Below are 13078 nucleotides of genomic sequence, written 5' to 3'. Positions count from 1 at the left end.
GGGTGGGAACATGGAAGGAGCAGGCAGCATGCATGGGTTGCAGGAAACTGTCCTGAGCAAGAAGATGGTTCTCTCATCAGAAAGCCACTCTTGCTAGAACTCAGCAGCATGGAGTGCCTGGGCTAGCAGGAGCTATGCTCCTTTCACGACTGAAGGGTGATAGTTACGTTCATGGTCTTTGGAGTTAGACTTCGAGTTCAGATCCCATCTCCATCACTCACTAGTTGGGCAAGTTACTTCACTTACCTTATTTTCCCCCATCTATTAAATGGAGATATCATGAGAATTAAATAAAAGTAATCTAGATTCAGAGTTTAGCACCCAGCTTGGCACAGAGTAAGCACTCAAGAAATGTGGGTTATTGTTATGATTATCCACTTTAAAAATACCAATTGAGTGTACTGTGTTCCAGGCTCTGTGCACTGGTAAAAAATTATAAGTATGGCATGCATTATTTCTGTACTCTCAGAGCTCACAGACCAGCGGGAGATACAATACGCAATCTGGCAATGACAGCATTGTATGAAAAAGGGGTATGATTGGGAAAATGCAGGGTGTTATGGGATCACAGGGGGCTTCAAAGAAGCTAAGACTTGAAGTAGAACAGGAGTTCACCAGGTGAGGGCTGCTGGGGGAAGAAGGAAAGGGTAGTGCACATGAAGACCTGGAGTTAAAGAGGAATGATGAACTGAAGCCAATAGGTCTGTGGGCCTTGTGTGCTGAGGACAGGGTAGGCAGTCAAGGGTGACATTGAGGGCATGGGTTGTGAGAGAACACATTATGCAGAGATAGTAACTCAGGTGGAGGAGACAGGAATTCTAATTCACACCACAAGGGCCCACTGACTTTATTTTATAAGGCAAATTTAATCTGTTTTCAATCCATGTCCCACTTGGTTATCAGAATATTCACTCAGTCATTACTGGGGCTCCTTTCTTCTCCAGCCCCACCCCACCAGGCTCATATATGAGTCTTGGGAGCTTACACAGCCACAGCATTCTGGGCTTAATCTGCACAGTGGCCTATGCTGATGTGCTCATTGTCCACGTCCACATGGTCTCTTGAAAGCAGGTGCAAGCAACACCAGTGCCAAGTTTGAGCCTGCAGAGATTCTCCCCCCTAGATACCAAAGAGATAGCTCTCTGTGAATAGCACCATCCTAGTTCCCATTAATCCATTCCACCATCATCCTCCATCAGTCCTTCGTCTGAAGTGTTACTAACAAGTGACTTGGGGTCCCCATCTGATTGAAAACCTTTCAGAAACTGATCTCTTAACTCTGGAAATATCTCTCAGCCCTCTAGTTTGTCTACTTCTGTCTCTCTTAAACACCCAGCTCTTGAACCCTTCCTCTCCTTCTCTGGGACAAGCTAATATCCATGAGCCCAGATGTCACAAATAAAATCTGGGACAGGAGTTGTCTTCTTCCTGGTAACCTCTCCTTTCAGTTCTCTAACACAGACTCCAAGAAAACACAAAAATCTAACTACTTTCTTGGGATGGGCGAAGCAAAAATATCTAGAGCAGCAAAAATGACACTCAAAACAAAACTCATCTTGTCACATATTATTCTGGAACCTTTATCCTAAAACACATTAGGGAACATTTAAAGGGTTCTATGATTTGCATTTCAGAAAGTTCATTGTGGCTATAGAGTGGAGAAGAAGAGGTGGGTAACAGTAGAGGTGGGGAAAGTGATTAGAAATAACCATCCCAGTAATCTAGGTGAGAGCTGACTTTGGTCCCATCCAGGGCAATGCTAATGGAAATGAAGGAAAACAAAATTAAACACAGTATAATATTCATATTTAAATACAGATGCTTGCTCTTCCAGGCAATTTTCTGATTTACTTTTTTTTATATCTGCCACTTCCTTATGAGCTCATTTTCCTTTTTTTCTGAAATATATCTTTTAGTAGTTTCTGAATCTCTGTGTATCTGAATCTTGTTTCTTCTTTATCTTGATTTTTGATTTTGAATGATTTAGCTGGGTATAGAATTTTAGATTCATTATTTTCCCCCTTGGTGCTTTTCTCTTTTCTTTTTTTTTTTTTTTTTGAGACAGAGTCTTCTTCTGTCACCCAGACTGGAGGGCAGTGGTACCATCTTGGCTCACTGCAACCTCTGCCTCCTGGGTTCAAGTGATTCTCCTGCCTCAGCCTCCTGAGTAGCTGAGATTACAGGTGCCCACTACCACGCCCAGCTAAATTTTGTACTTTTAGTAGGGGCAGGGTTTCACCATGTTGGCCAGGGGGGTCTCGAACTCCTGACCTCAGATGATCCACCCACCTCAGCCTCCCAAAGTGCTGGGATTACAGGCGTGAGCCACCGGCCCCGGCCCCTTAGTGCTTTTTCTTCACTCTATTTTCTTTTCCCCGTGGAATCTATTGATGAGAAATCTGTTATCAATCAAATTATCATTCCCTTAGCTATTTTGTCTTTTCTCTGTGGCAGCTTTTAGGATTTTTTTTCACTTTGTCTTTATTGTTTTAAGCTTTTTCTGTAATGTATCTGAGCATAGATCTTTTCTAGTTTATTCTGTTTGGTACTCATTTGTTCTTTTCAACTTGAAGATTCAAATCTTCTTTTAGTTTTAGAAAACTGTCAGCCATTATCTTTTCAAAGATTGTTTCTCTATCATACCATCTTTCCTTCTCTTCTGGAACTCTGGGCTTTTCCTTGTTTGTACATCTGCTATGTATTCCCTATTTCTTATCTCTCTGAGCTACATTTTGAGAGACTTAGTTCTTTCTTCCAATGTGCTTACTGCCTCTTCAGTTATAAACAGTTATAAACCAGCTAGCCTATCTAATGAATTTTTTTAGCAGTATAATAATCAACTGTATTTTTCACTTTCATGATTTCTAGTTTCTTCTTATTCTTCACTTTTCTAATTCTTACTTCATAATTGAATTATATGTTGTGCATATGAAATTGCACACTTTCTCATAACTTCCAATGTTTGTTGTATTATTGCTATTTTCTTTTAAATGTCTTAAGGATTGCTCTATTGTATTTATTTCCTCAGATGTGAATTTTCCCATTTGTTAGATCTGTTGGTTCTATTTTATGCCATTAGACCTTCTTTGGCCTTAAGATTATTGCTTGCATGCATATTTTCTACTGTATTTTTTCCCACATTTACTCTGAGGTTATATAATGGTTGCTCCTACTTCAACACTAAAGGATGCACAAGTAGGTCTTAACAGCTCAGCCTGGGGTTCTCATCATAAGTAATATCGCATGGCAGGTCCCAAGTCCTGACCTCATTCTGTGACTCATCCTCTGTCCCTGGAAGTTTCATTTCCTCCCTCCATCCTTCCCTTCCTTCTCTCCTTCCTTTTTGTCCTTACTTTTTATTATAAGAAATGTTCAAACATACATAGAACTAGTGTGAATAGTATAATGAGCCTCTGGTACCTATTACCCAGCTTTAACACTTATCAGTATATGCCTAATCTTATTTCATTTGTACCTCTCTCCTACTTTCTACCTCACTGGATTATTTTAAAGAAAATCCCAGACATCATATCATTTTATCCATGAATGTTTCAGTATGTATGTCTCAGAAATGTTGTCTTCTTTAAAAACACATAACCATAATACCATTATGACATGTAAAAATTACTAAATTTTTTTTTTTTTTGAGACAGAGTTTCACTCTTGTCACCCAGGCTGGAGTGCAGTGGCACGATCTCGGCTCACTGCAACCTCTGCCTCCCAGGTTCAAGCAATTCTCCTGCCTCAGCCTCCTGAGTAGCTGGGATTACAGGCTCCCGCCACCATGCCCGGCTAATTTTTAGTATTTTTAGTGGAAACGGGGTTTTGCCATGTTGGGCAGGCTGGTCTTGAATTCCTGACCTCATGATCCACCCGCCTCAGCCTCCCAAAGTGCTGGGATTACAGGTATGAGCCACTGCGCCTGGCCAAATTAGTAATTTTTTAATATTACTAAGCTGTTGGTGTTAAATTTCCCTGATTATTTCATAAATATGTTTATAGCAGTTTTGTTTGCATTAAAGTTCATATAAGCTGCAGACATTGGCAGGGTGTGGTGGCTCACACCTGTAATCCCAGAACTTCGAGAGGCCAAGGTAGGAGGATCATTTGAGTCCAGGAGTTCAAGACCAACCTGGACACCGTAAGGAGACCCTGTCTCTACAAAAAAAATTTTAAAAATTAGCCAGGCATGGTAACGCAAGCCTGTGGTCCCAGCTACTTGGGAAGCTGAGATGGGAGGATTGCTTGAGTTCGGTAGGTTGAGGCTGCAGTGAGTCATAATCACACCACTGCACGCCAGCCTTTGTGACAAAGTGAGATCCTGTTGCCAAAAAAAAAAAAAAAAAAGATGCAGACATTGCCTTTGGCTCATATGTCTCTTAAGTCTTCTTTAATCTATAACATTTCTTCCTCCAGAATACAGGGATGAGAGAATATACAGAACAAGAGAAGAAACTACATTATTTATCCTGGACAATTTCCCACATTCTGGTTTTCGTTGATTGCATCCATGTGCTATCACTTAACATTTATGGATCTATTGCTTCAATAATGCTATGTAACAAAACACCACAAAACCTCAACTGCATACAACAATAAGGGTTTAGTACTGCTCATGCGTCTGGGGAAATTGGCAAGGTGACTTTGCTGATCTTGGCTAAACTTGCTTGCCTGTCTGAGGGGGTCAGCTGGCTAGCTCCCAGCTGGGAGAGGATGACCTTGGCTGGGAGGACTGGGGTGACTGAATTCTCTTCTATGTATCTCTCACCTTCCATTAAATTGGCACAACCATGTCCTTCTCATGGTGATGACAGAAGCCAGAACACAAAGATTGCTAGGGTTAGAGACACGGGGGTCAGCAAGGCCTCACATGAGGGATCTCTTTTTTTTTTTTTCGAGACAGAGTCTTGCTCTGTCACCCAGGCTGGAGTGCAATGGTGCCATCTTGGCTCACTGCAACCTCCGCCTCCCGGGTTCAAGCAATTCTCAAGCAATTCTCCTGCCTCAGCCTCCCAAGTAGCTGGGACTAATTTTTGCATTTTTAGCAGAGACGGGGTTTCACCATATCGGCCAAGCTGTTCTCAAACTCCTGGACTTGTGATCTGCCCGCCTCAGTCTCCCAAAGTGCTGGGATTACAGGCATGAGCTACTGCGCCCGTCCCCTAGGACCTCTTAGAAGATGGCTGAAACAGAAGGAACCCAGGTCCTGAGGGATATGGGTGACCGGAGAATGCAGTAAGTTGGAGTCTCAGAGAACACTGCAGAGTCCACCAATAATTGGACTGTAGGATAAAACAATAGTCACAACATATAAAGCAATAGTCCAGATTCTGTGTCCTTAATAAAAAGTGAATCAGAATCAGGATGAACACATGGCAGATTTTCTGTAGATTAATATTTATTGCATTCCTACTAATGCTAAGTACTTCATCAAACACATTACATAAATTATAGTATAGTGGATGAGACCATGAATTCTGAGCCTGCCTGGGTCTGAGACCTATCTCCACCAGTGAAATGAGTTAATAGACCCACAATACTTAGAAAAATGCCCGCCGCAAAGTAAGCACTCAAAAATCTTAGCTGTTACACATGATCTCATTTGACATTCCCAGTAACCCTTTAAGATAGAAAAATATTGGCTGGGCGCGGTGGCTCACGCCTGTAATCCTAGCACTTTGGGAGGCCGAGGCAGGTGGATTACCTGAGGTCAGGAGTTCGAGACCAGCCTGGCCAACATGGTGAAACTCCATCTCTACTAAAAATACAAAAAGTAGCCAGGTATGGTGGTGAGTGCCTATAATCCCAGCTACTTGAGAGGCTGAGGCAGGAGAATCACTTGAACCAGGGAGGCAGAGGTTGCAGTGAGCTGAGATCATGCCACTGTACTCCAGGCTGGGCAACAAGAGCAAAACTCAGTCTCAAAAAAAAAAAAAAAGAGAAAAATATTGTATTACCATTTACAGATGAGAAAAGGGAACCATAGACAGGTTAGCTGACATAGCCAAGTCACATAGCCAATGAGAAGCAGAGCAGGAATCCAAACCCAGGAATTTCATCTCAGGGCCCACATACCAATTACGATAGGATGCTATCTCATCTGTATCGCTTGACTTGGTATGAGTCCTGGAGTTAGTTTTTAAGTGTCCTTGTCTCGGGCTAGGATTGGCTCCAGAGCCTGAGTATGTGCATAAGAGGGGTGGTGGGGGTGGGGTTGGGGTAGGAGGAACTGAATTTATCCTCATAAGTGGCTTCAGATATAGGAATTAGTGAGCTACAGGGGCAGAACCCAAGCAGTCAGAACAGTGTTGGACTCCCAGTGGACGAGGGCCCCAAGGACACAGGAGGAGCAGAGGTGTGTGGCCAAGGCTGCAGGTGCAAAGCAACGTGTCCCAAAATCAGTCAGCAAGGAGCAAGGAGGGTGATGGTGGAGATGAGTTGAATTTGAGAGATTCTTCTTGAGGTATTTCTTTAAATAGAGTAAGAAGAGAGCCATGCCAATGAAAGACCAACTGTAGCCAGTTTTCTAACATAGTATTTCTTTTCTTTCTTTCTTTTCTTTTTTTTTTTTTTTTGAGATAGAGTCTCACTTTGTCTTCCAGGCTGGAGTGCAGTGGTGTGATCTCAGCTCACTGCAACCTCCACCTCCTGGGTTCAAGTGATTCTCCTGCCTCAGCTTCCCGAGTAGTTTGGATTACAGGTGTACGCCACCAGACCCAGCTAATTTTTGTATTTTTAGTAGAGATGGGGTTTCACCATGTGGCCAGACTGGACTTGAACTCCTGACCTCAAGTGATCTGCCCACCTCAGCCTCCCAAAATGCTGGGATTACATGCATGAGCCACCACGCCCAGCCTTCTAATGCACTATTAATATTTCTGAAACATGGCTTATTATCAGAAACATCTGGTGGAGCTTTTCAAAAATGCCCATTCCTGGGTTTACCCTTGTCGATGCTAATTAGTAGTTCCAGATAGAGCCTGAATAGCTGAACATTTCTAGAGCTTCCCAGGTGTTGATTAGCTTGGTCTGGGTCCCACTGATCTAAAGGTACAGCCCTTCGGGTTTTTTTAAATTTCGATTTTTATTTTAGATATAGGGGGTACATATGCAGATTTGTTACATGGGAATATTGCGTGATGCTGAGGTTTGGAGTACTGATTCTATCACCCGGGTAGTGAGCGTAGTACCCAGTACATAGTTTTTTAACCCACCCCACCCTCCACCCTCTAGTAATCCACAGTGTTTGTTGTTCCCACATTTATGTGTGTTCAATGTTCAGCTCCCACTTGTGAGAACATGCAACAACTCTTCATTTAACAGGTAAGGAAGCTGACACCAGGGAGGTTAAGCATCTCACCTGAGCCACACAGCTGGTTGATGGCAGAACTGAAACTGGGTTTTAGTCCAAAGTTCTTTCTATAATATACATTCCTGTCACTATATTCAACGGGTAAAGTGGCTTGGGGGAAAATACTCCCAAATATAAATGCATTTGTATTTTGATATAAGAGTATCAAATAGCATTCATCATCATAAACTATGAGCAACCATAATTATGCACAAATTCTATTTGACAAACTCTCTTTATAGCTCCTAGGGGTGTGGCTGTATCCCTAGGTGGGATATGAGTAGCTTATAAATTGGAACTTCTTTTTTTCATTTTTATACCTCCAACTTTTCCCACAGTACATTTAATATATGTCAGTTAAATAATAGTAATGACCAAAAAAGTCAACATATTATGATATGTTTGGTGGGGAAAATTCAATAGCGTGGTATGAAAACATATTTATACTTTTGCAAACCTCAGAATTTTTTTTTTCTTTTCAAGTCTGTCAAACATTTGCCATTTGAATTAGAGCTTGTTTGATAAGTGATATAAATCCATGAAGGAATAATATAATACTTCCTCCTTAAAGGAGGTTTTGACAAATATGATTGAGTAAACTAACTTCAGATGAATGGATCAGTTAATGCACTTAGCTTGACAAATTCTCTGCCTCAGTTGATAGCACTGATTTTCACTTTGGGGATGGCAGTATGCCACACTAAGCCTGGTGTCACATGTTACTTTCTTTTACAAAAAAGAAAACTGAGGCACAGAAAGTTTGCATAATCCTCCTAGATTACACCACTAACAAGTGGAGGAATTTGGAGCCTGTGCTTTTTCTATGCATAGTTTTATGCTGCTGCCCAGGTAAGAAGAAGAAGATTGCTGGGTTTGCTTTTGCTTTTGCTGCCCAAAGATGTCTGCAAGTCACACAAGCACAGAGGCAGAAGAAACTTCAAGAGAGTAAGAGGAGACTCAGGGTCAGTGACAGTCAGTGTGGGAGCTTTGTTAACCACATAAGCCATCTTCATGGGTATTCTCAGAGGTTTCTGAGGTCCATAGAACCTGGCACTCCGGGAGCTCCTGGTCCTGACAGAACCCCAGGATAAGGAATAGGGCAGATTGTGCTCATTTGTCCCCAGAGGCTTAGAGCCCAGTAGGGGCTAGCTCTCCTAAGTCTCTGGAACAGAAGTTTTAAGGATTTGTTCAGGAGTCAGCGTGGGGTCTTCACACCAGAAGAATGATGACTTGATGTCCGTAGGGATGGGGCTCTTGTTAGAACTTGGAAGGGCCGCTCGTTACATGACTTGGCTTCAAGTTGTACCTGCATAGCAGGTGCACTGCTTTTGTTTAGATTCTACTTTTATTTGCGGTGGCTTTGAAAGGGGCTGGGTGGAGATTACTGGGAGGGGTGTTTCTAAATCTCCCAAGATACCTCTTTGTGTCCCCATTGTGCAAGAGACAGCTTCAACTGAAGGGCATTCACCACCATCTGAAAAGGAAGCTGGAATGCTGTCGACTCTGAATCTAACTTGATGTTCACAGGAATAGAGGATCATCAAGTACCACACAGGTGGTACTTGACATCTACAGGGGTCTCTTTAACCCATCTAGAGGCAAAGGAAGCCTGGCACCCTGGGCCATCTCAGATGACTCTCTGGGCTGTGGTCCCTCCGAAGCCAACCTGTTCAAGTTGGCACACAAAGCTTCCCTCTGAGCTGGGCCTCCGTCTGCCCAGGCAGACCCAGTCACATACTTTTGGGAAAGCAGTCTTGGGCAACCTTCTCTGGTCAGAAGGAGAATGTTAGACCCAGAGTGGTAGTCACTGAACCGTGAGCAGGAGTCTTAGACATCCAGGGAGACAAACGGTCCCAGCTGTAAGGACCCTGTTTTAGCCTTTGCTGGAGAAATTATGATTAATGTACTGGAAGATAAAGTTATCTGGGGTTTGAAGCTGTTTAAAGGTCCAGGAGCAAAAGGACGTTAGGTCACCAGAAGCATAAAAGGAACTGAAGGCCCACAGTACCAAGAGAGAATCTCAATGACCTGCCCTCTCCTAGGGAGAAAGGAAGATGGAAGTTAAGAATGAAGATGTTCTAATAGAGGGATGAAGGAGGAGGCACTGCTCAAATGTGCTAGAATCACAGTGATGAACACAGAGCAGTTCTCCAGCATAGCCAGCCACCACGGGGATCCTGCACTGTGCTCTTACCACTACCCCGGGCACCCAAGATCAAGTGCGGGGGCTTCTGCCAGGGATTTGAGACGAGGGCAGCAGACCCTCAAGCTAAGCCTTCTAATTCTAGAGAATGTACTGATATTGACGAAGGTCTGCCATGTAGATAGCGATTAGGTTGGTTGGTTTGTTTTGGTTTTTTAAAGATGGTGGAGATGAACAAAAATGGGAGACACATCCATCCTGGCTTGCAGACACCTTTCTGTCTTCGAAGGTGTTAATTCTGCCCAAGTAACCTCACCACACATTCATGTGCTGGGCCCACAGTGATGCTTATAAGTAAAGTGAAAGAGTTACTGCCTGAAAATGTAGCGTGTGGATGGAAGGGACATAGTATTTCTCACCACTGCACTGGAGCTGAGTAGAACAACTTCAAATACAAAATATAAACTCACTCAAAATATTGACATGCGTGAATGTTGAAGTTGTCTTCAGTTCCACCTTAATCAAATTGGCAAACATAATCCAGTCTTACTAAGACAATTAAAGGGACACTTCTATAATTAGATGGAAAGGTGTTTTTTTGTTTTGTTTTTTCTAGGGATTTCATCATCCACCTTGCCAACAATCTAAAGAAAAAAACATGCAGATCTTATGGCACTAGAGCATACTCTAGTGGTGGTGAAGAAAAGCAAACACTTCCAAACTGCTAACTGTATCCACTGCTGGGGAGTACTAGGTAAATACCTCTTGTTTGGGCAAAACGTTAGGTAGGCTTGCCTCATAAAACAGCAAAGAAAATGGATAGAGCATTGTGTGACAACTCCACGCCATATAATTCTCCCCTAAGAATAAGGCAAGTTCTGTTTTATCCAATGCTCAAAGCCAAAGGCAAACAAACAAGAATTATTAAAAATCTTAAAATAATCTAAAATAACATCCTACACCATGAGGTTTTAGGAAAGCTTTTGGGTTTTTTTTTCTTCTTCTTAAATCCGAGCCACATTTAGACTTTCCCCTTAGAGATTCTGTTTAAAGAAAGGAGAGGGAGCAGATAATAGATATAATACCTAAAGCAAACTCCCTTCAGCCATGACAGTGTTATTACAAACTTGAGTGAGTGCCATTATTTCAGATAAATAAAAACGATGGACCAGAACCAATTTTACATAAGAAAATATTGTTCAATTTGTTGCAAGCCATGGTGAAGACTCCTCTGGTCTGTCAAGTGATGGTTAATATAAATAAGAACATCTGTCCTTGTTAAAGATAGCACTCAAAAAAACAAACTTATACATTTAACCAAGTAACCTCATTGCCATATGCTGTGTGTGTCTCCAAACTGAGGGAAATATATTCCCACGGTTTTAAATGTAAATTATGCTCTTACGTTCAAACTAACATGAACTAAAAGAAAAATCCAACACCACCACACACATAAAAAATAAAAAAAACCTTTTTTTAAAGCCGGGAGCTTTGTGTTCTATTGTGTTTAGATTTAAAATATGGAACTATTTAGAAAGAATTAAAGAGATTATGTTTATTTGATTTCAAGTTATCTCAGCAAGAAACATATTTTTCATACCTCTTTGGAAGAACAGCAGGTCAAATGACACATTTGTGAGTGACTGTTTGAAATATTTCAGCCACGCTGCAGGGTCCACCTGACCTGGGCACCATAGATCGATGGAACAAAGGCTTATGTTTTAAAAGTTCCTTTAAGAGGGGAAAGGGGGACACGGGAAGCTGTCACAGCCTTGCTTTTTATTTTTATCCTATGACACTAATCAGTTTAATTATATTTCTAACCCATGACTTGGGATCATAATTAATTCTCCCAAATGCAAACATTATATTGCGTAATTCTGCAACTTTGCAAGAATCAACACAGTTTGTTTCAAAGTCACCCACATTCTTTGAACTCCAGAGTTTCCCAGTCTGCAAATTCAGTCCTCTCTTTGAGTAGGTTTTGTTTCTGGCTATGTTTAATAGCAAAGGTGAGTCTTTATTCTTAATGATAAAACAAGCTGCAGAACAGTTTCATTAAAGAGATCCAGGATCTGAAGAACCTATTCACTTCGTTACTTGACTAAACGAAAATCATACACTGACGTAAGGTTAAATGGGGCTGTGATTTCCTTATTAAACAGAACAATTAATATTACAAGTGTTTGAAGATCATGATTGAGAAGACTTCACTAAACGTTTCCAAGAGTAATTATTGCAAACAGAGAGAACACAAACCCTCTTTAGGATGTAACTCAATATGAGGGCTTGTGAGTCAGATGTTGAGCCATTTAGAACTACAAATCTTTCTTTGTGACCTTATTAAAGAAATTCTCCCATCTCCATTTAAAGGGATAGATTGCCGAGGCCTAAACAAAATGCCAGAACCTAAAACGAAAATGCTTCTGACCTCGCTACCACACCTGATACTTCCAATACAGATTTCCTCCGAGTGCCGCTTTCTTCAACTCCTTTGCCCCAGGCCTTCATAATCCAGAGAGAGAAAAATGAATTTCATTCCCAAATGCTAGAATTGCTGGTGCAGAACGTAACTAAATATCAGCAGCTGTGCCAGGGCACCTGGGGCCATATAAGGAAGCCTTACAAAAGACTTAGTTATGAACAAGATCCCAGTTCTCTGCTCATCTTGGTTTTCTGTGCTTTAAGAAGAGCAGGGAGAATTGCAACTATGCCCTTAAAAAAAATGTGTGTGTTGAGGGAGGGGGGGTGAGTTCTAGTTCTCAAAAAAAAAAAAAAAAAAAAAAAAGGATAAAACAGATGTTCCTACGGCAACAAAATGGGACCAAAGTAATGCTGCTACAACTCATGACCATGACTTCTCAAACATTAATGTACAAATGCATCACACGGGGATCGCTGAAGATGCAGATTCTGAGTCAGTAGGTCTGGACGGGGCCTGAGAGTCTGCATTTCAAATAAGTTCTAACATGATGTTGGTGCAGCTGGTCTAAGGGCCACATTTTAAATAAGGGGTTAGAGCAATTCACTGCATTTCACGTGATTAGCCTCCTACCCTATATTACTATTCCAAAGTAGTTTCATTTAATACTTGTCACTCAGTCAATCACCGAAGTCAGGATTTTCCTGAAGACGAGCACTGTGTACTCTATCTCTGCTATGTCCTTTAGCACCTAGCATAGCACCATTATAAGGATGAGAAAAAGGAAGTACCAGGTAACAGAGACAGACCGTTTCTGGAGGTATGGGCAGCGAAACTGAGGAAGAAGGCAGGTTCAATGGCAATTATGCAATCTTTGTGGAAAAGGTGTCATAGAGCCTCTCTTTACAATTCTTCACAGATATCTTTAACAAAGAGTGTCTGAGAAGAGTCTGTGATCTCTTTTTATCTCTCTTTCGGTGTTTGGAATGACGGTGTTGCCCTTCCAGGAGAGGAAACAGATTTAGCAGAAAAAGATTAGGTTTGGGGACTGGCAAATGGAATGCACTGTCTGTGACCTTGACTCAACCTTAAGATGATCATAGCCACTTGCAAGTTGATTTTAACGATTATAAAGGATCTGTATAAAGCACCCAACACAGTG

The sequence above is a fragment of the Pongo abelii genome, chromosome 15, assembly GCF_028885655.2.
Source record: "Pongo abelii isolate AG06213 chromosome 15, NHGRI_mPonAbe1-v2.0_pri, whole genome shotgun sequence".
Taxonomy (NCBI): domain Eukaryota; kingdom Metazoa; phylum Chordata; class Mammalia; order Primates; family Hominidae; genus Pongo; species Pongo abelii.
The sequence above is the reverse complement of the archived record's forward strand: the minus strand, read 5'-3'. Positions refer to the sequence as shown.